This window comes from Sander lucioperca, chromosome 23 (genome assembly GCF_008315115.2).
Source record: "Sander lucioperca isolate FBNREF2018 chromosome 23, SLUC_FBN_1.2, whole genome shotgun sequence".
Classification (NCBI taxonomy): domain Eukaryota; kingdom Metazoa; phylum Chordata; class Actinopteri; order Perciformes; family Percidae; genus Sander; species Sander lucioperca.
The window spans coordinates 14,299,976-14,326,466 of record NC_050195.1 but is presented as its reverse complement, the minus strand read 5'-3'; the positions used below and the strand labels follow the sequence as shown (position 1 = coordinate 14,326,466).

Here is a 26,491-nt window from a genome sequence, read left to right as displayed (position 1 = left end):
CAGCAGATGATACTGGGCTTAGCTACAAGAGTTTGCACATTAGACAATTCTGTGGTTTAAATGACGAAAACACAAATACCTCTACTACCAGTACCATGTACTTTGTTATTTTCAAAATGTAATTCAATTTAGCATGTTACTAAGGTATATGTCATGACACGTGTGTGTCAGTGTCTAATGGAACCTGCTTTCAAACTAACAAACTCTCAGTGGTGGACAGAGTACTCCGATATTTTACTTACTTTCTCCTAAAAGTGGCGGACGGGGCTGGGGTCCGGCGCAGTGCTCACTCCACATAAAACGCTTCATTACATCACTTCCAGCAAACTCCACAGAGAACAATCAGGGCAAAGCAGCATCATCCAACTGTTTTAACCGAATATTCCCTGGTCCAACCCAGGAAAAAACAATGAGTCCGTTGGCATGTTAGTGGGTCGTTCATTACCATGCCTGTTAGGCTGCAGACAACGTTATCTTCACTTCACCTGTTCAACTGACTAGCAGTTTAGATAACACACTCGACTGTCCTGCTGTGAACTAACCACAGACAGTTGCCTCGTTCATGGACTCACGGCAGTGCGACACTGAATGAATGTAGGACAACACAATGGATATTTGGCGTTATTTTTGGCATTAAAATTTTTTTTTCTGGCCTGGCAGTGGTTCCCGTTGGCCAGTGGCGGGCTACCAGGCTTGTACAGTTATAGTGGAAACACTGCTGTCTTAAAAGTCCTGCTTTTAAAAATTGTACTCAAAAAGTACAAAAATATTAGCAAAGTACTCATTATGCAGAATGACCCATTTCAGAATAACATTTATTATTGGATTATAATTATTGATGCATTATGTTCATCACTTATAATGTTGCAGCTGGTAAAGGTGGAGCTACTACTTTATGTACTGCTGGGTAGCTTAGGTGTAGTAACTAAAGTTGTCGAAACAATATTTCCCTCTAAGATGTAGTGGAGTAGAAGTATAACGCAGCATGAAACTGAAATATTCAAGTAAAGTACAAGTACCTCAAAATTGTACTGTACTGCATCACTGCAAATTCTGAATTTACAGGCCAAGAACGCCGTAAGACTGCGCAGCCTTTTGTAATACAGGATTTTACAGCTCTCCCTCTCTCTCTCTCTGGCAGATCGCTGTTAGGTTAAAACGTTTTCTACGACTTAAGTGCCTCTTTCGTCCTCCCACAAAGTGAAGTTCCATTCATTTGACAGTTTATTAACACCTTAATATCAGGCTGGGTGGGCGCCCAGATAGCTCAGTTGGTAGAGGTACATATAGAGGTTTACTCCTCGACGCAGCGGGCCCGGGTTCGACTCCGACCTGCGGCCCTTTGCTGCGTGTCATTCCCCCCCTCTCTCCCCTTTCATGTCTTCAGCTGTCCTGTCAAAATAAATAAATGCCGAAAATGCCCCAAACAATAATCTTTAAAAAATGTTTATATATATATATATATATAAATATATATATATAGAGAGAGAGAGAGATAGCTGGGCAATATATCAATATAAATCGATATCGGGATATGAGATATCTAGAAATCATCTTGAATAGATTTTGGATATCGTAATATGACAAGTGTTGTCTTTTCCTGGTTTTACAGGCTACATTACAGTAAAGTTCAGACTGTTCTAGCTGTTCTATTATTTGCCTTTACCCACTTAGGCATTATATCCACATTCCTGATGATTATTTATCACAAATCTCATTGTGTAAATATTTTGTGAAAGCGCCAATAGTCAACCCTACATATCGCTGCAATATCGTTATCGAGGTATTTGGTCAAAAATATTGTGATATTTGATTTTCTCCGTATCACCCAGTCCTACCTTAACATTTAGTGTATCAACAAAGGAAACTTGCATGAGACTGGTTTCAGTATTAGCAGTTACCTGATGCTCTAGTATTTCTTTCCAAAGTAAAAGAAAAAGAAGTAACATCAAGCTGTTCTCTAGTTCATCCCTAGAGACAGAACATAACTGTTACAGTCTTTTAGTCTTCTGAAAGGCTTGTCTGGTCTCCTGCTGCTATCAGGTGTCTCTGCAGGCCTTGATGGTATCCCCAGCCTCTCCTGCCCCTCCTCTCTCAGTCCAGTAACCACCCAGCAATGTCAATGATTACACTTGTGATTACGGCTTTCCACTTCAAACGGCCTGATGTTTACACCGGCCCTGATATGGCGCATGGGATAAAGAGCAGGTACAGCTCTGTGTTTGTGTCGGTGTGCATGCGTGCATGTTTGTTTGCCCTGATGGGAGGATGAATGTCATTACGCCCAGGCTCTGTGGACATACAATCATAATGACATACAGAATGCCATTCTGCATATTGCAGCTGCGTGTTCCTCATGCTCCTCCTCCTCCACCTACATAGGCCTATGTAAACCCCATTGTGCTGCTTTACATTCAGAATGAGTGCAGTTTTTAGGCAGAGGTCGTTGGGATAGATTTATTTCTTTGAGGCTTACTTAAGAACATTGGTGGTTTTGCAACAGGCACTGGAAAGAATATTACCAAAACCTTTTTAAAGTCCAATTTCCATGTCAGTGTTTTGTAGTAAAAAAGTCTTCTAATATCTTAGCAACAGTTTATTGACTTATGCTTCATTCTATCAGTTCTACTGGATGTCTTAATCTGGGCATGGCCAAAAGCCTTTACATTATTTTATAAACAAGCTCCATATATATATTTTTTTCATCTCTAGGCAGAATGAGAAGGACAAAAGTGTGAGGTGTCCCACAGCTGCAGAACTGCAACCTAAATTAGCCCGGACCACATGAAAAGCTGTCGTCTCTATTCTAGGCCGGGGCGGGAAAATTACAGCCCTGCTCTCTCTACTCTAGCATTAAACCTCAATTAGTGCACAACTACACCGATGATGTCATCACCGAGGGACCCAAGAGCCCTGAAAATAAGGGGTGCTTTGCTTTACGAACCACCTCAAACTTCCAGGTCCTCTCTGAGGCAGCTCAGCGGCGGAGAAAGGTTATTCCATCCAGCTGGCGAGAAATAAGGTGATGTTCTTTTGATATGGCCTGAAAATAAACAAGAGCACAGGAACCTGTGGCTAGGTTTGGCTAAATGTACCAAGAATTTTAATCCTGGAGTCGTGACTGGAGTTTTCTTAAGAGACGAGAGGTCAGTGAGGTGGGACAAGAAAAACTCCTGTTTCACCTTCAGTGACCTGGCAGGAGACAGAGGAGAGGGAGGGGGCAGGGCCTGGCTCCTGTCCAAACACTGACCACTGTGACCAGAGTGTTTCTACTGCCCACTCCACAGAAAAAACTTTCTAATACACAACAAGTGTAACAAAATCATATGCTAAAGAAATTTCATTTGTTGCTGCAGACAGTGAGCTAAGCTTGAATATTCATGTTTTATTGCAACATGGGTCTTATGTTTAATGAGTTTGGCCATCATTACTAAGGATAACGACAGGTATAACTTGATAGTTATGGCGCTTACCCACTGCTAGTACCAGCTCGGCTCGGCCGCGGTGCCCCGTCCGCCATCTTCCATTGCAGATTTAGCACCACCTCATGCGTGAGGCGAGCGTGGCTGGTCGTCATAGCAACGCCGCAGGAAACTGCCTAACGCGACACGCACATAGAACATGGAATGTGTGTTGTTTTTGATTCTCAGCATGTGGCTGTTTGCCAGAAGACACATTTAGTTTCTAAAGAAGCTGGAGGCAGCAAAAAAACACCGCTGGCTAAACTATTTAAAAATGGCGGGTTTGTTCAGGACCCCCCCCCCCCCCCCCGTCTGTCGCTAGCAAAGTGATTAGTGACGATTCTCTCCAACCAATAAGGAGTCTGCAGGTTTTCACGTCCCCTGTTGGTATCGCCTCAGCTCGCTTGGAACCTCGACGGAGGCTAAGTACAATGTCTTCATAACCATTGGAATGATGGCCAAAAATACGACCCATGTTGTCATAATCCTGGATTATCCTTTAGCAGTGCTTTAGGTTTCCAACAAAAACATAAAAAGCCTGGACACAGCACTCCCTGGTTGGTTATTTTAGTCTGATGTAGTCCCTCTTGCTGCAGGGTCACTGTTCCTTCATGTGGTACAAAAAGAGGGAGCGACTTCAACACAGCTCAGCATGGGAACGCTCCCAGGCACCACCTTGTACCTTTCTACCCTTTGTAACAGAGAGAGCCGTTCCCCACACTGGTGAGAAGTTGCTGGGAGCTGCGATGCATAATTCACCAGCTGTTCAAGCAAGCGGCCCGAGGACCACGAGTCCTCTTCGGTGTACCTCCACCTGAAGAGACGGATCGCTCTCACATCTTCAAAGAGAAGTCAATCACGCCATAGATTGTTAGTACCACCCAGTGGATTTACAAAACTTTTTGCTCTCACAGGTGCAGAGAAAGGGGATGGGGCCCACATTTCTCAGAAAGTGGAACAGCTCCGACAAAAACTTCGAGCAGGGGTTGGTGGGTGCGGTGAGGGGGGTGGTTGAGATCAAAAGCCTGCAAGTTCCTGGCGAGCGGACCCAATCAGCCGAGAGGGCCAAGGAGAGGAGGAGAGACAAGAGCTTCCCTTTTAAATTGATCCCACTGAGACCCTCAAGGTTCCCCTTGCAGGACTTGCAGAAAAGCGATAAAAATCTGGCCCTGTGGATCTGACGAGGAACTGGGAGGGGAGAAGGCAAAGAAGAAAGACGGATTTGGAGGGGGAGAGGCACAGAAAGAACAGAGGGGAACTGTGGGGGGAGAGCAGCCAGTTGAGGCAGATCAAGGGGAGACGAGGGAGACAAGAGGGGTGGGCTCATTCTCCGAGGGTGCATCCAGGCATCGTTGTGTGCCAGCAAAGAGCCCGAGCAGGGAGGACTGGTGCTATCAGCTATCAAACCCGTGTTACACGTCTGATGATGTGCTCAACCAATCAACCACGGGTATATCTTTATTCTGCCCGGTTCCTGGCAGCTGAAACACTGGATGGTTTCGTGCTGGCCTGAGATCAGACTCTGGACGAGGCTGGTGTCGTTATCCACAGCATGTTTCAAAGGAACAAGCGCTATCAGAGAAACCCAGAGACCCTGCAGCCTGCCAGACACACCGCAGACCTGCCCAGTCACCAACAGGAGCACACCACACACAATAAGATGGTGTGTGTGTGTGTGTGTGTGTGTGTGTGTGTGTGTGTGTGTGTGTGTCTGCTTCAATTCCATGGATGTGTTTTATGGTACAATATGAAGTCATTATCACCGGGGCTCCACAGTCAGAAAATTCAATAACAAATCCACTCTTGCGTTGTCAAATGTCATGACCGAAGCCGGATGAGCAAATAGTTATCTGCCAATGAGTAGGACTGAACAATACATGTATTTCTTTTCAATCACTTTCACCTTCTGTAGCCTTAATATTACAAATTCCACAATTTTTTTCCATGCCTTTTCAAAACAGGGTTGAACCCATTCTATGACCTGTACATGTGATTTCCTTCTGTTTGTTAATGGTGTTTGTCTCCTCAGAACATGCTGAAGGGGTAAACAGTCTGGTTTCTACTCCAGTTGAGATGTGACTAGAAAATGAAGGCAAAATAGCTGAAATACATAATCTAATTCAATCAATGTGCAGCAACATGTTGCAAGTACATTCTTGCATTTCTGCAAAGGGACCTCTGTATAACCAGAATCTCAGAAATTCATATTTCTTTCTGAATAGAATACGCTTTTAATATGACATATATTTCAAAAAATGTTCTCACAGAGAAACATTCGGCATTTAAACTTTTCACAGGGAGGGTTTAGAAGGTCAAAGTTCTAATGCTATTTTTTGTCCTTAGCCTGTCAAGGCCTTGCTGGTAAAAACATGGGAGGTGTCTTCCCAGGTCAGGGCAGTATGTCTTGTTAAGCTGGATCTCTTTACTGGGCACGTACACCAAAAGTAGCACAGGATTAAAAAACATATTTGATTGGCCAAAACAGCGTCTTGGGGTCAATTTTTCTATGTACAACCAAGTTTCAAGTTATTTAATGTCAGATAAAGTGCAACACCATGCATGTCTTTGAGGAGAGACTCTACAAGTGTGGGTCAGGGTATACTCAAAAATAGCTAGTTCATATGATGTGTCATTGACTACTTCATAAGGATTAGAAAGTGTTCACAGAGGGGCAACGTGATAAATGTTATAATGTGGATGTCAGATTGCCGGTTTTGGAAAGATACAGAAAGTGACGGACACAGCCCATCTAATTGTGACGTCGTAAAGGTAGTAATATACTAATACTAATACGGCACAGGTGCCTCAACGACTGGTATCTACCAGACCGAATAGCAACGTGGATTTCGGTGCCTCATTTCGGTGCCACTTAAATGGCTGCACTTCTCTCTGATGTTCCGAAACGGACGTTAGAGGCAACAGAAACATCGCCGCATGTCGCGCTAGTCAACACTACACTGGACAGCAGGTAACGTTAGCCTACCGTTAGCTGAATTAAACATGGTTAACATGCTGACAGCTAAACGGTGTAAAAGTTTGTCTGTATTTCACCGTAGAGGATTCCAACAGCGGGACGTACAACAGTCAGCAGCTGCCGTGTCTGAAAAACAGACGGTGCGTTCTCTTGAAACTCGCCAGCCTCGTGCTGCATTCAAAGTTTTTGTAAAAATTCTCTTCCCTCTTTCCCATCTAGTGGTTGTCTTTTTCGTTTACCAGCAAAATTAGCGGTGAAATAAGTTATTTTTTATTAGTTATTGTTATTACATTTTTAATAAATCATTTAATGTTGACCATATGGCCTTAGCCATAAACAAGCCCAACACCCAACCCTACGTAAAGGTGTGGGGGACCATGTGATAAGCAGTCCTGTTGGAGTGTCTGGGCACCTTTATCCCTATTTGTACGATTCGTTGCTTCGAAACTACAGAGGCTGAGATTGGGGAGGCAGCGTGATGCAATCTGGCAGGCTTTTTGCAGCGTATTCAACTTTGGACATTTAGCTAGAAACCCTTTTACCTTTAGACATGGGTGCACTCATTTTACAAACTAGATGGTTTTCAGGCATACTGAGCCTGTATGAGTGGTGGAAGGTGAAGTCAGAGGAAACTGCTACACCACAAACAGCAGGCAGCATTCCTCCACCTCAGATACTGAGGACAACTAAGAAGAAAGGTGAGCGAAGAAAGAATTAAAAAAAAAAAAAAACGTTCCTTTGGACTGGCAGGCTAATCATCAGCATATTAATCCTGCATTATAATCCGAATGTCTAGATATTAAAGTTGTGAATGATCAAAGTGTGTGATTAATGGGGTACTCTGGTAGCACTACTTCGCTCTGTTACTGTTGCAGGCTGCAGTAAGCCATCCTAGCGGTGATGGATAGCGAGTGCTGAGCATGAATAACTTACAGCCTCATAAATAAGCAGATCTCTACTAATATCATTAAAGTAGCCCTGGGGCTGACACACCCCCTTATCCCTGCGCTCCACCTGCACCAAACCCCGCTCCTCTGCCTGTGACAAAACGCCCTGAAATCACATAACTATTCAACATCAATATTTTGACATTTCATTCAGCTGACTCTCCAGACAGCGCCATTTATTTAACTAGCTGAATAGAAACTGGCAGGAGAGGCGAATTCAAAGTTACGTGACCGGGGCTCAGTTGCCGCAGGTAACCTTTTTGGAGGGACTTAGTGTGGCAAATTGATTGCTGAGAGCACAGACTCATCATGAGTGCTAATTTTCAAAAGCAGCGCACGACAGAGCAGGGGAATAAGAGGCTCTATTAATAACAGAGGGAAACAGGAGAGGGGGGTTTAGCTTGTCATTAGAATAAAGAGCGCAGAAGAAGAATCAATTTCAGGGTTTAAAAAGCTGACAAACACAGTTCACTTATTCTTTCTCTCTCTGCCTCTGGCTCACAGCTCACCTTTTGACTATACAGCCTGCAACCCCACTTCTGCTACAACATATGGAGGTAGATTTTTTTAAAGGAGGCAAGCTCAGATTTCAACCTTCCCGATGGCTCTTCTATGTCGAGCCTAATTAGAGTCTATTCAACAACACAAGTTTAAAAAATGATGGGGCGTTCTCAGACAGTTGTAGCTCTAGTCTGAGTTGGGCTCAAAAAAAAAAAAAGGTTCTCAAAAATATCATATTACTGTGGCCAGGTTGGGTCAGTGGTAGAGCAGGCGCACATATACTGAGAGGTTTATGCCTTGATGCAGAGGTCCAGGGTTCGAATCTGACCTGTGACAATTTCCTGCATGTCTTCCCCCTCACCTAGCTGTCCTGTCAAACATTAAAGGCAGAAAAGCCCAAACCAAAAATCTTAAAAAAATATATATATTTATATATTTATATATATATATATATATATATATATATATATATATATATATATATATATATATATATATATCATATTACTCATATCTTAATCGATTTACTCTCTGTGGATTAGACTTACAAATAGCACTGATGCACAGTTATTCTTTGTAAATAGTAAACTGTTTTAGACAATACATGGTTTTTGCAGTCAAAATTACGGTGGCCGACAGGGGCAGACGCCCTGCAACTTAAGAAAACACACGCAAATAGACAAAACACAAGCAAATTAAGAAAACAACTTCATTAATTTGACAACACATGTGCAGCATTCAGCAAACGCGCTGCAAATACACACAACACAACCAAATACATAAACGCACTGCAAATATGAAACGATGCAAAAAGAAAAGCACACAAACCCAGAAAACAAATACAACAAAAAAAACGCAGCATCCAGATTACACAACGGAAGTTCTCCAGACCTCTAGAGGGAGCAGCTAGGGGAACAGCTGGATTTTCGACCGTTATTAACCGATATTAAATTCATATTATTATTATTATTAATAACATAATATATTATTAATATATAGTCTATGCTCGCATCTCATGCCCTCCCGGCTGGTGCTGTCCCCGAGCTTCGGCTCTTCAAAATAAAAGCTGGCGTCTGGTCCCTATGTCTTCGTACTTTGGTGTGTTGGATGTTTGTGAACTAAACAGTACGGCAATCATACTAATGAATACAATAACTTTTTCAGCAGATGTCTTACTTACAACACGTTGGAGTTAGCAAAGCAGTTTTGTGTTTATATGTGCGGGCGGGATTTCTTCAGTTTGATAAATCCCACGGTAAATTGGCTGGTTTACTAACAGGGAGGGACTAGAAATCCTGTCTGGTTTTTGTATTTCAAGAGCGAATTGCTCCACAATATGAATACAGATTGATCACTTATTTTGTTGGTAACCGTTATGTATAATCACAATATTACACTTGAGGAGGCCTACACGTCAGTAATTTCGGACCTCGAAATGAAACCCTCTCATGTGGCTTAAACAAACGTCAACGTTAAAGCTGATGCAGTTTTAAATGTTTTATCACCACGAGTTTACAGACGTCTCTGCTGATGAGTATCAGCTGACCTGAGCCGAGACACACCCACCAAACCAGAGAAAACAGATCTCAAACATAGACTTAATATTTACAGTCTATGCAGTCTCTCTCTCTCTCTCTCTCTCTCTCTCTGTGAGGTCGAAAATCCAGCTGTTCCCCTAGCTGCTCCCTCTAGAGGTCTGGAGAACTTCCGTTGTGTAATCTGGATGCAGCGTTTTTTTGTTGTATTTGTTTTCTGGGTTGGTGTGCTTTTCTTTTTGCATCGTTTCATATTTGCAGTGCGTTTATCTGTTTGGTTGTGTTGTGTGTATTTGCAGTGCGTTTATGTATTTGGTTGTGTTGTGTGTATTTGCAGTGTGTTTATGTATTTGGTTGTGTTGTGTGTATTTGCAGCGCGTTTGCTGAATGCTGCACATGTGTTGTCAAATTAATGAAGTTGTTTTCTTAATTTGCTTGTGTTTTGTCTATTTGCGTGTGTTTTCTTAAGTTGCAGGGCGTCTGCCCCTGTCGGCCACCGTACAAAATAGCATGAAGAAGCAAACAATCCCATACTGAACATCCAGACAATCCTAAAAATAACCTGTGATCACCACCACTGAATCTCTGTGACATGATCCACATTGTTTCCAAATTTGAGGTACTTAATGCTGCACTCATTATCAGAGACAGTATTCAAGTAGAGCAGAGATCTTCAATAGGGGGTCCTGGGCCCCAAGGGGTCCTTAGAGTTACTGCCAGGGGGGGACAAAATTCAAATGTCTTAACATGAATCTAACATATTATCAGCAAATATAAACCAGCCTTTTTGTTAAAAAATAACAAACATTGATGATAGGCTTACTGGCCTCTAGGTAAGGAAAGCACTAAGGTCGCCATCCACAGACACAGTTAATCCTAAGTATCACTGTGCCACATGTAGTTTTAAAGTGTTCATATTATGCTTTTTGGCTTTTTCCCTTTTCTTTATTGTGTTATATATGATAGGGCCACGAACAGATCAGCCCCAGCTTACATCCAGGACATGGTCAAACCATATACCCCAACCCGCCCACTTCGCTCTGCATCAGCCAAACTGCTTGCTGCCCCCTCACAGTGAGGGAGAACTAATCACTCAACGAAATCCCGACTGTTCACTGTCCTGGCTCCCAAATGATGGAACGAGCTCCCCATCAATATCAGGACGGCCGAAAGCCTACACATCTTCCACCGAAGGCTAAAAACACATCTCTTCTACTCAACTACACCTCGGGTAAAAAAATAAAATAAAATTCTTGAACCTGCACTTTCATATGTCTCTTTGTAGTTTTGCTTATTTAAAGCTAATGTATTTGCACTGACTACTTGTTGTCTGGAGTTTGAACCTTCACAGTTGAAAGCACTTAATTGTAAGTCGCTTTGGATAAAAGCATCAGCTAAATGACATGTAATAATAATAATAATAATAATAATATATCTTTTTGTGCACGTTATAGGTTTACAAAGTGAAAAAGCCCAAAGTCCTCCCCAAAGGGACTTACCATCTCCAACAGAAAACACTGTTCACAAACTGCTCCAAACAGCTCTATTGTAGTCCAGCCTTTACTTCAGAGACAAACGTGGTCACTTTGGAACACACCTTATAATGCTCGCCTAGCTGCTAGCATGGCACGCCCTCATACTCTGCTTCTGACTGGCTAGTAGTCCTTACCTAGGTACTGTCAGGGCACGCCCTCATACTCTGCTTCTGACTGGCTAGTAGTCCTTACCTAGGTACTGTCAGGGCACGCCCTCATACTCTGCTTCTGACTGGCTAGTAGTCCTTACCTAGGTACTGTCAGGGCACGCCCTCATACTCTGCTTCTGACTGGCTAGTAGTCCTTACCTAGGTACTGTCAGGGCACGCCCTCATACTCTGCTTCTGACTGGCTAGTAGTCCTTACCTAGGTACTGTCAGGGCACGCCCTCATACTCTGCTTCTGACTGGCTAGTAGTCCTTACCTAGCTACTGAGCATGTGCGACTTCCAACAAAGATGGAACAGAAGTGAGAGGTCTCACTCTGTAGCTAAAACAGAGAGCTCAACACACAGGGTGAAAAGAGGAGCTGCAGCAATGTGCAGTACAACAAAAACATGATGTTTTCTGAAAATTAAACCACATAAACCTATTCTGGTACAACCTCTAAATACAATTATGAACCTGAAAATGAGCAAAATATGAGCTCTTTAACAGTAACACATGGTTTATAAAATCATGGCAACAATTATTTAATAGCTTAGTATTCTATGCACTAAAAAGGTCTAAGCCCACCCACACGTTATGGTAGGCCCAGTTTATTATGCTACTTAATTTTATACAATATGTGGTAGGGGGTCCCTGCTCCGTTTCTGTCTCAGTTAAAGCTTTGGCCTAAAAAACGTTGAAGAACCCTGAAGTAGAGGTCATGGGCCCCTTGACCTGTTAGTAATGAGAAACTTTATAATGCTGAAGACGAGAATATTGACTAGCTTTAAGGACAGATCATACAGATTAGAAACGGCAGGAGTACATTTAAAAACGTGCCTGTTTGCATGACTCTTCTGATCTGTTGTTACCGATCTGTGGAGGGGGGCATTGTCATCCTGGAAGAGTCCGCACTGATCAGGTTTTTACTTTCAATTTGTCAGATGTGCTCCTTTTCAGTAATAGCCAATTGTATGATATTATCGTTGTCATCATTGACAGTCCACCTGGTGTCATTACAGGTGTGCATAATAGAAAAGGATTTGGAACAACATCAGGTTTCCCAGCATGCCTTTTGGGAACTAGATCAGGAAGGAAGCTTGGGGTTGATTATCAGGCAGAGAGGCAACCCATCCTGTTCATCCTACCATGCCCTCACCACAAAGCCCTCCCCCCTTGACCCGGGCCATCGTGTGCCCGCTGCTTAACCTGGGCAAGTCTCTGGGACAGGAACCACACAGGAAACGGCGCAACTCGACACCAACAGGAACTCGCGCAGGGGGGTGGTGAGAACCAAATAACACAAAGTTAACTTTTCCACCAACGCCACATTACAGCTAGGGCGAGCTTAGGGGTGCAGAGGCACTGGTGTATTTCTCTTTCCAGCCCAGGTTAGGCCCACATTGAGGAGCTAAGCTGGCTGTGGGAGGCAGCAGTGGAGGGATTTATCATTCACAAGGGATTGCTCAAGTAGGGCTCAAAAGCAGAGATGAACTGAAGACAACCTCCCAATGTCGCCTGTAGAGGATGCTGCCAAGACTCTCGTCATTACTGATACAGTAGCAGGAAAACATATTCAATTAATACACTACGACAGACAGCAATACTGAACTCTCCAATCCAATCCGCTTATAGAAGATCTAATAGCATACGAAGAGGAAGGATATTGTGCTAATTTGTCTTGTCTGTGGAGGGCTCTGACAGCCCCATTGATGCCGACATCTCTTTAACATGAGGTTAGTGGGTGTTTGGCCTCCCCTCCAGTCGTTTGTGAGCTGCAGAGCCTGGAAATGATTAGGCCTGGGAGGGCAATTAGCCTGAGCAACGCTGGGCTAAATATAGTCCGGCTTGGCCCAGCTCTGCTCCTGGGTCAACGCAGCCTCAACACAGACATGTTAGTTGAATCTGGATCCTGTTTGTTTTATGACTGATGTGAAGGCTCCGCTGACTCAGACGAGATAACATAACTCAGCCGTCGATCAGGTGTCTCGGGTGGGAAGGAAGTGAGTGGGAAGGAGTCGTGGATGAAAAAAAATAAAGGGATGACGTTTGAAAGGGAAGCACATGTTAACCTCGATATGCAGAAAATATGAGTTGGAGAAGCATGTTCCTCAAGTTGACTGACTCATATTTATTTCATCACACTTTAAATGGGTCAACATGCTGTGCCCTGGTTTTTCCACAATCATACCTTCAGCTCCAATACAGCCGTATCTTGTTTATTTAAGAAACACTGTCTTAAACTAACCATAGTTCGAAAACATACTTTCCCACAGCCTTACACCAACTAAATGGAATGCAAAGAAAGAATGCTTTCCCATCGCACGGCTCCCTGCCCTTCCAGTCCCTGTATCTCCCACCCCCTGTGAGAAAAAAGAAAACGTGTAGAGATTTTATCCTTAAAAACAGGAGGTTCGCCCACTCGTTCACCTGGGACGGCTCTTGGACGGCGGAGGCAAGCTAGAAGGTTATAGGAGCCTGGGAATGTTTAACATCAAGAAAGCAATCAGAATGTAGCCAGAGCTCTGGGAATTGGACAGGAAACATGGAGAATAACCCCTTCCTGCCTGAGAGGAGAGAGGAAGTGATTTGGGTTATGTGACGAATTTCAAATGTAACCTGAAAGGTTATAAAAGCCTGTCGGCATGTATAGGTATACTAGATTTTTACAAATGCTAAATTTAGCAAGACTTTCTAAGAACTTGAGTTTCACTTCTCTTGAGACTAACACTTTTTTAGCTTTGAGAGCCTGATCCGATACCTACATCAGTGTTCATAAAAGGTGATGTGTGAAGACTCAGGGCTCAAAGTGATACAAGAAAAGCACTGGGAAAAAAAAGGTAGTGGCCTCTAAACTCAACATAGACTCTGCTTGAATTTCCCCATCACTGTCTTGGTCTGGTGTGTCTTTTCGGCAGAGTATATAGACTGAGGTGAAACATAAGTGGAAATGTTCTGGCACTACACTGAGCTCAGCACAAATTGCACAAGACAGCTCAGGAAACAGGGGATTGCTTTGTACCCTGAGCAGAAAACACTTATCAACCAGTAAATCCCAATGTAAGAGGCCCATTCCTGCGCTGTCCTGTGACCCAGCTGGGGAAAAGCAGTTTTATACACACAAACACATGTACGCAAGAGTAGCGCCAAAATCTAGTCTACAGCTACACAAGTGAACATATCCAAGCCATGGTTCAAATAAGGGGTAGGCCAGCATTCTGACAACTGACACAGTGCATGTATACACATATTTACAGCACCCAGGTTGCTACAGAACATCTAAACATTGTACGATTGCCTAATTTTAGTTAAGTGGTGTCCTGTGCATTGGTTTCCCACAACAATGCCACCTCTAATGTCAGAAGAAATTACTTCTTTATGGGAAATACTATTAAGCTTATTAGGCTTCTAAAAAAAACTCGCAATGGCACTATATCACACAACAAAGGCTGCATATTTAATGAGGGAGGCAATAGCTTAAATAGCCATCTGGTAAATCGATTCTGGCTGTACCGAATACCATTTTTTGAGCTTCGAAGTTTCGGTGCTTTTTAAACAGTGAATATTCAAAGCTTCGGTGGCGGCAGCAGGGGAAACCAACATATCCGACCGCACTTGAAGGCAGCTTTATTTCAGGAAAAAGAGAGAAAACTAGAAAATGCATTTCCTGCAGAAAATGCGTGGGAATGCTGAATAGCTGAATTGCTAAAGCTAAACTGGATGAATAGCTTAAATCCATAAGAAGAAGTTGAAGTAGTGAGAGTAGTTGAAAAAGTGGAAATCGTTTTAATAAGTATGAATTTCATTAATAAGTTAAAAGTTGACGCTAAACTGAATTGTTGGCTTTAAAAGTTGAAAAATGACAAAATATGTAGAACATTGTGACGTCTGAGTATATTTTCTAACTGATAATGACTCACATATGCAGAAATATGAAACAAATTGTATGAAAAATCTTAAAGCCCAAATGCTGAAAAATCTGGAAAATTGTCAGAGATGGAAGCTAAACTGCATTACCTAAATAAGTGAAGAGTTAAAATACATTGTTAGAAAAGCTGGAAGATGAACTGTAATACTGTCAAAGATGACAGCTGAAATGAATTACCTGAAAATGTAATATACTTAATATTTAAAAAAGTATAAATAGTAGAAAAAAGTTGAAGAAGTCCTATCATTAGCTGAAAGAGCTGAACATTTTAAAAGTTGAATGGTTTTAATAGCTGAACGTATGCAGAAGTTACGGAGAGCCAAAATAAAACATGAATAGCTGAATTGCTAAAGCTAAACTGGTTGAATAGCGTAAATCCGTAAGAATAAGTTGAAGTAGTGAGAATAGTTGAAAAGGTGAAATAACATCTTGGTCAGAGACACATTGACTGATGTATCACAGTGGGATTCGAACCCGGGTCTCCCACACCAAAGAATGCGCCATATCCACTACGCTATCATCTGTATAGTTGACTTGTGTTCCTTCAGCACTTATAAAGCCTGTCTTTGATCATTAATCACCACACCTGCTAATGCTAATGAGTGAGAGACAGTGTGAGAGAACCTTTCAAACAAGCCTTAATAAATCCACAACAGTACATGCTATCGAAACGACTTCACCGTTAGAGACACACGACCTTTGTGAACGTATTCATGTAAAATTTATGTTGATAAACTTAAAAATGTGGGCATATCAACGATTTAAAAAAAGTGGTTCGCTCTGCGTTTCGCTCAGAAATGTGGAGAATATTAAACAGGGCAGCGAATGGAGGAAGATGTGGAACTCTTGTCATTTGGAAGCTCACCGAGCCGAAAGTATAAGTCATATTGCATAACTGAGCAGATTGGCTGAAACTAGACAAAAATACCTACATTTTGATGTATAAATTGTGTATGACAAGTAAATTGTGGGTGTGAGAGCAGTTTATAGAGCAAGGACAAAGATAATTTTTTCAAAGCTCCACACTCTAATCTGACATCACTCACTCTAAGAAGCTACACACACACACTCTGTTTAATCGATAAAATTTCCTGAAATGTACACTAAACTTAAATAGCTTTTTTACAAAAACTGTAAAAGATATCAAACTGAAAAGATATTTTCAAATACCTAAAGTTTTTGTGAACAGTTTAAAGTTTGAATCACGTCTGTAGGTGAAAGAATGTAGGAGGAGATACATTTTGAAGCAGAAGAGGATTTGAAGGATTTGAAGCTTGCTCTCATTGACTTTAATGTTGCAACAACGAATCGATAAAATCGATAAAATTCGATTATTAAAAAAGTTGGCAACGAATTTCATTATCGATTCGTTGTGTCGCGCGACACACCACTCAGTCGCGGAGATAAAAGCAATTGAGTTGAGTGCCGTGCGGAGCGGCGCGGAGCGAAAGAAAAAAAAAAAAAGAGCAGAGCGGGGGGTAGAGGAAATACGGAGAGAGACCGGAGAGACCCGTAACGTTGTTCTGAAACACATGGCGGAGGCAGAGAAATCAGTACAACCTAAGTCATCCAACGTGTGGGAGCATTTCACACTAAATAAATCAAAAACGTGTTAATTGCAAGATTAGCAAAAGCGACACGCCATGGCACGGTCACCACGGTGATGATTCAGCACCTAAAACATAAACATGTTGGAGTCCTTGATGAGGAGGAAGGGAGTTCAACAGCAGGGTAAAGTCACTACACAATCCTACTTTTGTTCCGTTCTGAAGTGAGGAACGTAACGTTCCTCCAGTGGTGCTGGTGTTTACTCGTTATCCAACTTGACAAGCATGAAAAGCTAGCGTTAGCTCGTTAATAACAGTAGTAAAGCAGGACTAAAGACACGTTTTTATTCACTCGCCTTTTTTGACCATTCATTTTTCAATCTATTGTCATGTATTCTTTGCTTTGTCCCATATCAGTTATTGTTGACGTATATATTTGTGTTGTACTTTTTAATTTCATTTTAAAGTTCTTTTATAGCACTTGGTCATCTTAAGCTGTGTTTAAATGTGGTGTACAAATGAACTTAACTTGCACTTACTACAATGATGGTAATAATTTAATGAATAAGCTTCAAGTGAACGTGTGTGTGTGTGTGTGTGTGTGTGTGTGTGTGTGTGTGTGTGTGGTCTGTATCTGCTTTTTGGGTTACTTACCTTTACACAACTATTAACTAAAACAACATGTATGTAATTATGTATTGAGTTGATGTAAATTAATGTTTTTTTGTTTTTTGTTTTTTTATCCGATTCATCGAAAAAATAATCGACAGATTAATCGATTAAAATAATCGTTAGTTGCAGCCCTAGTTAAAATAAAATGTTTAAAAGTTTAATATTTAAAAAAGTATAAATAGTAGAAAAAAAAGTTAAATAAGTCCCATCATCTCCTGAAAGAGCTGAAGATTTTAAGACTTGAATGGTTTTAATAGCTGAAAGTATGCAGAAGTTACGGAGAGCCAAAAAACGTACGGAATAAATAAGAAGTTTATAAAGAACAGAATAACAATAGTTGGAATGCTGCTGAACAGCATTCCCACTAATAAAATGCAACGAAGCGAGAGATGAAGCCGACTGCTTATTGCAGTCCTGTTACACAAAACCCTGAGCATTCCAGTGCATATGTCTTGTTTTTTACCTTCGTCGTGTTTTTTACAGTAACGTTATGGGACTCGCACAACGCGACTGACGAGTCTGATAGGTGGTTAATGTTACACCATTGTGCACAGCAGGTTGACGTCGGGTTGCTTTTTTCCAAAAGTTGATTTGGACTTAACTTTTTCCTGCAGGAATTCAAAACAAACGGAAAGACCTGCGTTTTTATCAGTGAGTGAGGAGCAACGACAGACTCAGTGGGTGTGTGAATGAATGCTCAGTCAGCAGGTGTCTCACTGTATTGGCATTATGTACGACAGAACTATGTTTCTCTTTATCAAATCGCCTGAAAACGACACCAGGCTGCTACACTATAACCATTCAGATATCTACAAACAGACTGCTTGCTTGTAACTCAACATTTCTCAGTTCTTGGCTGAAGTGGACGACATAGCGCTGCATTAATTAGCCAGCAGCTAGCGGACATTTAGCAAGCAGATTAAGCCCAACAAAACACCACAGTGAATTTCAGCCTGCATGCACGTTTTTTTTCTTAAAAAAAAACAATATTCAAATCCAAAAATTGAAAATCGAATACCTACCCATCAAACGAATATTTGAGTATTTGAATATTCGGATCCAGCCAGGGCTTAATTTGAGCCAGAACATGTTCCGGCACCTCTGACGTTGGATCCGGAACCTTTTTTATTGGATCCGGCAGCTCTGTGTCACTATGAAAAATGAATCGCCTAAATGAAAAAGATAAATGACTGTTTGAGTAGCGATCAATGTTGTTATCTGTCTTGTTAGTCTTTCGTCCCCATTGAAGTTCCACAAAAATCTTGTGTTTGCATTTTCGATGCGTTTTAAGGTGAATTTTCTGGATAAGACAGAGGGGGGAGAGGGACAGAGGGAGGGGGGGCACTTCAACAGCACCGCGCTGCACTTCAAGTGACACAAGCGCTTGTGCTGGTTGAGATTGCTGTTATAGCCTCATTTCACTCAGGGGAAAAATGTCAAAAAGACAACAAAGTTTGCTTAACTTTTTCAAATACGCTGGCCGGTCGGATCCCAAACAAGAAAAAAACGTTTCTGCCGATCAAGAATGTGGAGACCACGGTGGGTGTTTTGGTTAATTTAATAGTCCGATGGATAACTGCTGCTTGTGAAAACGATTGTTGCATTGTATTTTATTTTATTTTTTTTACATTTTGCACCGATGCAGTGCACGTTCTGAAATAAAAATAAACATCACCCTGATGTACACACAGCGTTGTATAGGTTTTTTTAGTTAGAGAAGCTATGTAGGCAGTGTCATTTTTTTTTGTTCCGTTACCTCCAACCCCCGTTTTAAGTCGCCAGATCCACCCCCGCTCTGCGCTCCGGGACCTCCCACTTTACAAATTAAGCACTGGATCCAGCCCTATAACTGATAAGATGAATCAGGATCTTGTCTGATTCAGCTCAGGAGGTCGTTGACCGATCGATTCATTCATTCATTTTCTTTGTAGTAATTAATCAAAGTAGCACGTCCAAATTTCATGAAGGAAAAAAAAAACCTTCGAAGTTGTGCAGCAGGTTGGGAAAAGTAGAGGCAAACAGCCTAATCTTTCACTAATCTAACACCAGGCTCAACGTAGTTTCCACCTCCGCTAACTAATTTCCTAGGGGAAACCCTGTTGTGTGCATGCAATGTAATATAAATAGATTTTTGTGATATCATCACCAAAGTTACAATTAATCCTGCGGGGACCATGAGTATCTGTACCACATATTATGGCAATCCATCCAATAGTCGAAATTAGGACATTAGTGTTGGTCCTCGGGAACCATGAATGTCTATACATAATATTCTGTGCCTGTGCATTTTGTAGATGGTAAACTTTTGAATGAATCCCAGGATACATCTTTTGGTTATATCACCGTTATGTGACCCAGATAATGTAATAACACAAGTAAACCACACCTCTTTATTATCATAAAACATATTTTTTTCTTAAATGAACATAAAACTGATAATTACCATCAGTCATACCCATAGGACCTTAGCTAATGTTAACAAAAAATTGCGGTTAAACAAAGAAACGGCGATACTTAAAAAATATTGCATTTAGATAATTGTGCAAAAATTGTTACAGGCCTAGCTGCAGTCCCATGAAGCATTCTACTCAAAGAAACAGTTCAGGGAAAAGATGCAGCATTTAAAACAGAGAGTAGAAGACAGTGCCACCTAAACACTGCCTCCCAAAAAAAGCCCACTGGACCTAATCCCAGCCATAAATCCCACCAGTGTGCGCCCACTATATGAAATCCCTGTAAATCCTAACATTATGGCCATACCCATAGATATCCTTGCAGCTTGTAGCAGCAGAATAAACCTGGAAAAAACATCCATCATAGAAAGAGGTTATTCTGGCAGTGTGAAGTGATGATAAAAACTGTGGACATGCTCAGTGCCCTGTTTATAAAGTGTTTGTTAATCTACCACTTGCCACAAGAGGAATGAGATAACAATATGGTGTGGCTTACAGTCAGTGTGGCCGCCATGGAAAGATCGAAGCGTGTCCTTGGACTGACATTATTTATTGAAATAAATTCACTCGAGCTGAAATATGTATAGCAAATGCATTATGAACAGTGCTTTTGATGGGAGCAGAGAGGGCTTTAACTCACTGTAACACTGGCTTGCTCTTTTCAACATATGTCCCTTGTGTGACACACGGCGAGGATAATAGAGAGGAAAGGGTCTGAACGCTTTCATTTACCCCTTTCACGAATGGAAGGGATTACGTTTTGATGGCCGATTTGAATGTATAGACAATTCGGAGTCCTTCTTTGAGCAGAGATTCGGATCTTAATTACTTCGTTAATTAGCTGCGATTCACAGGGAGAAGCCTTGCCCTATCCACAGTACTTCTGCATTGCTGAGGGGGCTCCTCGGAAGCTCTCGCATCCTCGCTCCCATTTCAGAGCAACAATCCTGCACTTGTGACACTGATTTGCAAGTCTGCCTTTGCTGAAGGTGGGCTTTTTTTCCTCAAATGTCAGCAAACCCCACAGAGCTCCGGCTCTCTAATTCTACTGCCTGAGGAAAGCGGTGCATATCAACACCCCCCCCCCCCTTCCTCCCTAGTCCGCCGTAGACTTATATCACACGGACGCATTCCACAGATTTATGTTTATCGTTTCCCAATGAAAAAGGGACAGCCGGTGCAACATCCTGCATGCCCCTCTCACTGTGTGATAAATATGGCTCCCTCGCTCCGGGTGCCGCAACTTGGCGGATCAATGGAGCATTTAGCTAATCACAAAGGAAAGCCACAGTAGGAAGAATAAAAAAAAGGTCTGTCATAAGTAGTAAGCGCTGAGTTAACTCGCTGGACAAACAATGATGCTTTTCATTTGCTCGTATTGCTTAGTTACTCCAACACTGCCTCGCAGGAAGTTACCACTCATCAAGGTGGATCAAGCTTTTCCTTGTACTCCATCCTGATTACTCACCACCTACGGCAGTTGGTCTCTCGAACAGGCAGTGCAGAATTTGAACACAAGTAGTGTAGGTGTTTTGGCATGCAGGCCATCTTGGTAGAACAGCAGGCTTACAGAAAGGAAAGGTAAGGTCCAGCTGAGGCAGCTGCTTGCTATTACCCCCCCCCCCTCCTCTGGCAGGAAATAAGCAATCATTTAGTACTGACAGGTACATGCTGAACCATTGCTATCTCGGCTCTCAAACCAACCAAAATAATGGATTACAGCGGTTTAGTATTAACCTTAAGCCTCTCAAGTATCTTTGCCAAGGTTAGTCAGTTTCATACCTTTCAGAGTGCGAGCGTATTTTTTCCTGGGTAGGATAAAACATGAAGTAATACTGGTGTGGTGCATACACGGGAGTATATGTGAGAGAGATTTTACTTGCACGAGCAAAGATATCAGATGTACAAACCATTTGTATTTGTGTGTACTGTAGTTGCCGCTGAAAAAGACAGAAAAAATAAAACATAACAGCAAAAACACAGAAAAATCTCTCCTCAAACATGTGAGGTGCTTTCCTGCTCGTAAAAAAAGAAGTAATTTAAAGGTCTCTGGTGAGCTGTTAAGAGGGCTTAGCGTGTCCAACTGGATCTGGAGTGTAGCTGCAGATCTGCCTTAATACACTGCCAGGTCACCGTTAGTGTGTGAAAATGGCAATGCAAGGCCAGTATGGCTGCTTGTAGCTTTGGGCACATGAACAAGGTGGCGGTACGAGCTAAAAGCTAAGAAAATCCACTATATATACTGAGTGCCACTGCCCTTTGTGTTTGTACCACTCAAGCACGGTGTTCAGCCAGGACCACCAGAGGTAAGACACCTAAGTACTATAAAACCATGTCAGGGTGCAGCCATAAATAAAAGACAAATGTTGCTGTGGTACTGTACTAAACTGTGCAACTGTGCCAGAAAGAAGAAGCATGGAAGGCACACTGAAGGACAGGTGCTGGCCCAATGTAGGGGTAACATAATGGTCTTTGTGATTGGTGGGGTCATCCTACAGTCCAGACAGCCAACAGTAACCATAATTGCCAAAGTATTACCAAGCAACACATTATCTACTACTCCAGGTTAGTTACCAGTACACTACTATACTAGGACGGGCCGTAACACATTTAACTGTGTTTTTGCTCTCACCAAAGTTCAAACATATCCCTCCAGATACAGTATTTTGATGTGACTTAATGAGGTTTAAAAATACCCCTTCCCAGTACAATGGAGCTCATGGGCAAATGGTATGTGTGCTCAAATCCCAATAAAAGAAATCTGAATAGCTCAGTAACAACAAATCTTTCCAGAAAGAATGAAATGCTCAATAAAACTGTTTACAATAAGGTCTGTAGATTACCATGGTTATATATATATATATATATATATATATATATATATATATATATATATATATATATATATATATATATATATATATAGCTCATAAAGACAGACACAATGAGTGCACCCTGTATTTACAGGGCCTTTGTTTAGTGTGCTCAGGTGCTCCTGAGGATCTAATAAATTTGCCAAAATAAACTAGATATTTAGTAGTTCTATTCAAACTATTCTGTTTTCATATACACAACCAGCACGCTCCACACAGACAAAGTTAAACCAATCATTGTAATTGTGAAAACTGAAACAGAACTTCTATCCATAGTAATAATAACACAAACAGCCTACAGTGTCACTACACCTGCAGTGACAGTTTCTTTCCAATGAAACTAATCTAATCTAACATTAGCAAGGCAAATGAGACTGTGCTGAGACAGTGTTAGGGCAGAATAAAAATGCCCACGTACAGACAAGAGTAAATATGCAGTCAGCTTTGTTGTTTTGTCTGTGACAGCCCTACAGGCCCTAGGGCTCAAGAGCCATTTCTCCCTCTACAAACAGCTCTGCTCTCCAGCCCCAGATGTCTCATTACTGTAAAACAAGCAGAGAGATGAGCGCCATACGAGCCACTGGCCCAAAACGCTGCCTCCCTTTCAATTAGAAAGGATTAGCCTAGCCTGAGCGGGCCTTCCTGTGCTGTGATATGTTGCCTTGCATCGCAAAGGACAGCCATATGTCGGACCTAAATAAATTACTGAGGAACTGAAAGCTTGGCAGGAGCAGGAGAGGGAGTTATGGCTCCACTAGAGTGCACAACAGGCTTAATAGAGGAGGATGCCGTAGCCTCTATAAAAGTTGACACCCTAAGAAAGGGCATGGGCAGAGACACAGGTACACACCTTCCCCCAATGACTCTCGTAAATTAGACCTATAGGATCCCACAATTCCTCAGTAGATTTAGTAGTTTTACTCAGCATGCATTAATCAAGCAATAAAGCCAAGTCAGTGAAGTTTCTGCAGTGTCATGCTTTGGCTAAGCCACCTGTACAGATCCTGTGACATGTACTGTAGGAAGACAGACCCACCTTAACGGGATAGCAAGACCCTCTTACCGCTGCCTGCATCACTCATTTTTATGGGAATAGGGCGGCGTGGGGTTTAACAAGAGGTTTTACTCGTCAAGGGAACCGACATTACATAACCATAAAACGATGAGGTCCACAAATCACCAGTCGACTTGTGACGCACGGTATAGGGCTGGACTTGTTGTGCTGCTCACAACCCTGCCCCGTAAACACTTTTGTGTTTGTGGGTGTAAGGGTAAACAACAACAAAAAGATTTCTGATAAACCAATTTGTCCTACAGTCAGATAATATCTACGCCTATATGCTTTAGTTTCCACGATATTGAAACTACAGCCCTAAAACTGCAGCTAACCCCGCTGCCCGCCGCTTGCTCGTCTGCATAATTTTCCAGGGACTCTGTGCCATAGCTGGAGCGACTCCACAGACCAGGGGCGTCTGTGGTTGAACTGAGCGAGTCCGCAGGTCCGGAGAGGCAGGCAGCGGGCAGGCAGGCTCCGCTACGCCTGACATGGAGCACCCTCGCAGGGGGAACGACTGAGTAATGGCAGGGTAACATGATCCAAGGCAGGGAGGGAGTGGGAGCAACCCTGACGCCAAAATCATAGCTGTGGGCTGGAGAGAGGGAGACACACAAATGTGTTTGCAAGAAAGATACGCAGTGGGATGAGAGGCTGAGGAGACAGTGGGTGGGATCGAGCAGAAGAAATGAGCAGCAGTTAGACAGTATATTTGGGAAGCAGCCAAATGACAGGGGATGAAAAAGAACGCCTTTCATGCACGTGCTGCGCCCACCGCTGGGGTAGGAGGCACCAGAGAGGAATGACACGGCGTGGGCTTGGGTTTCAAATTCACAAGCCTGTCTCAGACAGAACAAACACACGTAGGCCCAAAATGACTTTGACTTTCCCTAATGTCTGAAGCTAGTTGAGAAATTTAGGCTGGTAGGTATAAATAAAATGTATACTCTACCTCTGCATACAGGCCAAAACATTTAACCAGGAATTAACCTGTCTCTACAGCAACGAAAAATCATTTCAATACATATGGAGTAGGGATGTCCCAATCAGCTTCAATTCATTTTTTTGTTATTCCAGAGGGAAAGTACCGAAAAATGGTACCGGAACCGAATTCCAGGTACTGGTATCAATACCGTACCGGAAAAAAAGTGAACGGTACCCAACCCTAATTATTAGGGCCCGAGCACCGACCAGCCGTTGGTCGGCAAAGGTCCTATTGAAATTGACAGGATTATTATTAGGGCTGTGGTCAACCAAAGAAATGCTTAGTCGACCAAAGTCCTGTCCTGCGCAACGATCAGTCGACTAAAAAAAAAAAAAAAAAAAAGACGCGATGTTTTGCATTTTGATTGAACATTTATTAAACAATTGAACATTTATTAAACTATTGTCATAGAGCTCTTATAAAACAACGAAAAAACATCAATAATACATAAAACTATAATAATAATACAATTCTTTGAAAATTAAGTGATTCTTTTTAACTGCAAAGTGAGGAGCTCTGTCCTAGGTCTATAGTGAAAGTCACAATCGCGCACCTGACCACACCACACGCTACAAAAAATATAACTGCTAAAACTGCCAAATAATGAAAAATCCTAACAAAAGCTCTCGTTTATACAGGCTGTATATTCTTCTTTACTTTCAAAGCTATGGGTTAACTTTTGTCCAGCCGATCTAGGCGTTTTAAAACAAACACACAAAAAACCCAAATAGCCTAAAAAACAATCCTAATAATAATGGGCTGTATAGTAGGAAGGCATATAGGTTTAGGTTACATTATTTAGGCTATTTTCAAACGCGTCAAGTGTACAAATAAAAACAAAAACATAACAAAACACAATCTATTGAGTCAGCATAATAGAGCCGTTAAGGCTACTTACAGATCTGCAGGCCTAGTCCACCTTTTTATGTTGTGGGCCAAAAACACTAACATGTCCACATTCTTGGGTAAAAGACAGCTCCTCAACTTGTTAACAATAAATCCTGCTTTGGAAAATATGCGCTCTGCAGGAGTGGAGGGTGCAGGGATGCAGAGCAGGCGTTTGGCTGCCCGAGCAAGTCGTGGATATCTCTCCTCATTATTTTTCCACCACGCAAGTGGCCCAGCAGTGTCCACTTCACTTCTGTCCTGAAGATAATCTTTCATTTTGTCGCAAGAGGATCTTTGTGCGCTTGGCTCATCAGGGTCATCCTCTGCACCATGTCCACAAAGAAGCATTGCTATCTCCTTCTCTTTTGCCGTTTTCTGTTTTTTTGCCAACGGGTCCTCATTATCCCCTGTCTGCTCTGCGCTGTCTCCTGAGAGGCTTAGCCTTTGTGCAAGTTTTACGACTTCAGAATAGGCCTCATCCCGTTTCTCATCATTAAGAAAAGGTAGCTGTTTGAAGCGTGGGTCCAGTACTGCAGCTAAAATGTACAGGCTGCTTGTCATCACAACTCAGTCTTTGAGTTTCCATCGACTATCTATTTCCTGCACAAGCTTAAGTTTCATCTTCTTCTTTGTTGGACTATCGTTATCTGTGACGGCAAGATGACATTTTTTTAGATTCTCAAGCATTGGGAAGGCCGCAGACAGGGATGTGTTAGTCTCCTCCGACAACAGCTCGGTCAGTGTAATAAAGGGCTTAAGAACGTCTGTGATGTCTTCAGCCATATTCCACTGCTCTGTTGTCATGTCCAAAGTACTGCTGTCACTCCTCTTAGTGTAATTGGGGTCCGATAAAACGGCAGTGATGGGCCAGCGCTGCTCCAACAGTCGCTCCAACATAAAGCAGGTGGAGTTCCACCGGGTGGCCACATCCGGGATGAGTTCGTGCTCAGGAGCTTTTTGCTGCACCTGGGGCCTGTTTCACAAAAGCAGAA

The 26,491-nt window shown here is 42.3% G+C and overlaps 1 protein-coding gene and 1 long non-coding RNA gene across 2 annotated transcripts in view; one reads left to right on the top strand and one right to left on the bottom strand.

Annotated features, from left to right (window-relative positions):
- The window catches only part of LOC118494347, a 60,659-nt gene extending 57,600 nt beyond the window's left edge, over nt 1-3,059 (top strand). Inside the window, exon 2 of the long non-coding RNA XR_004896473.1 lies at nt 2,713-3,059. This is a non-coding gene — a long non-coding RNA (uncharacterized LOC118494347). The remainder of the gene's footprint in view (nt 1-2,712) is intronic.
- The window catches only part of znf438 (zinc finger protein 438), a 71,287-nt gene that overhangs the window by 26,500 nt on the left and 18,296 nt on the right, over nt 1-26,491 (bottom strand). The gene's annotated exons all lie outside the window — the stretch shown is intronic.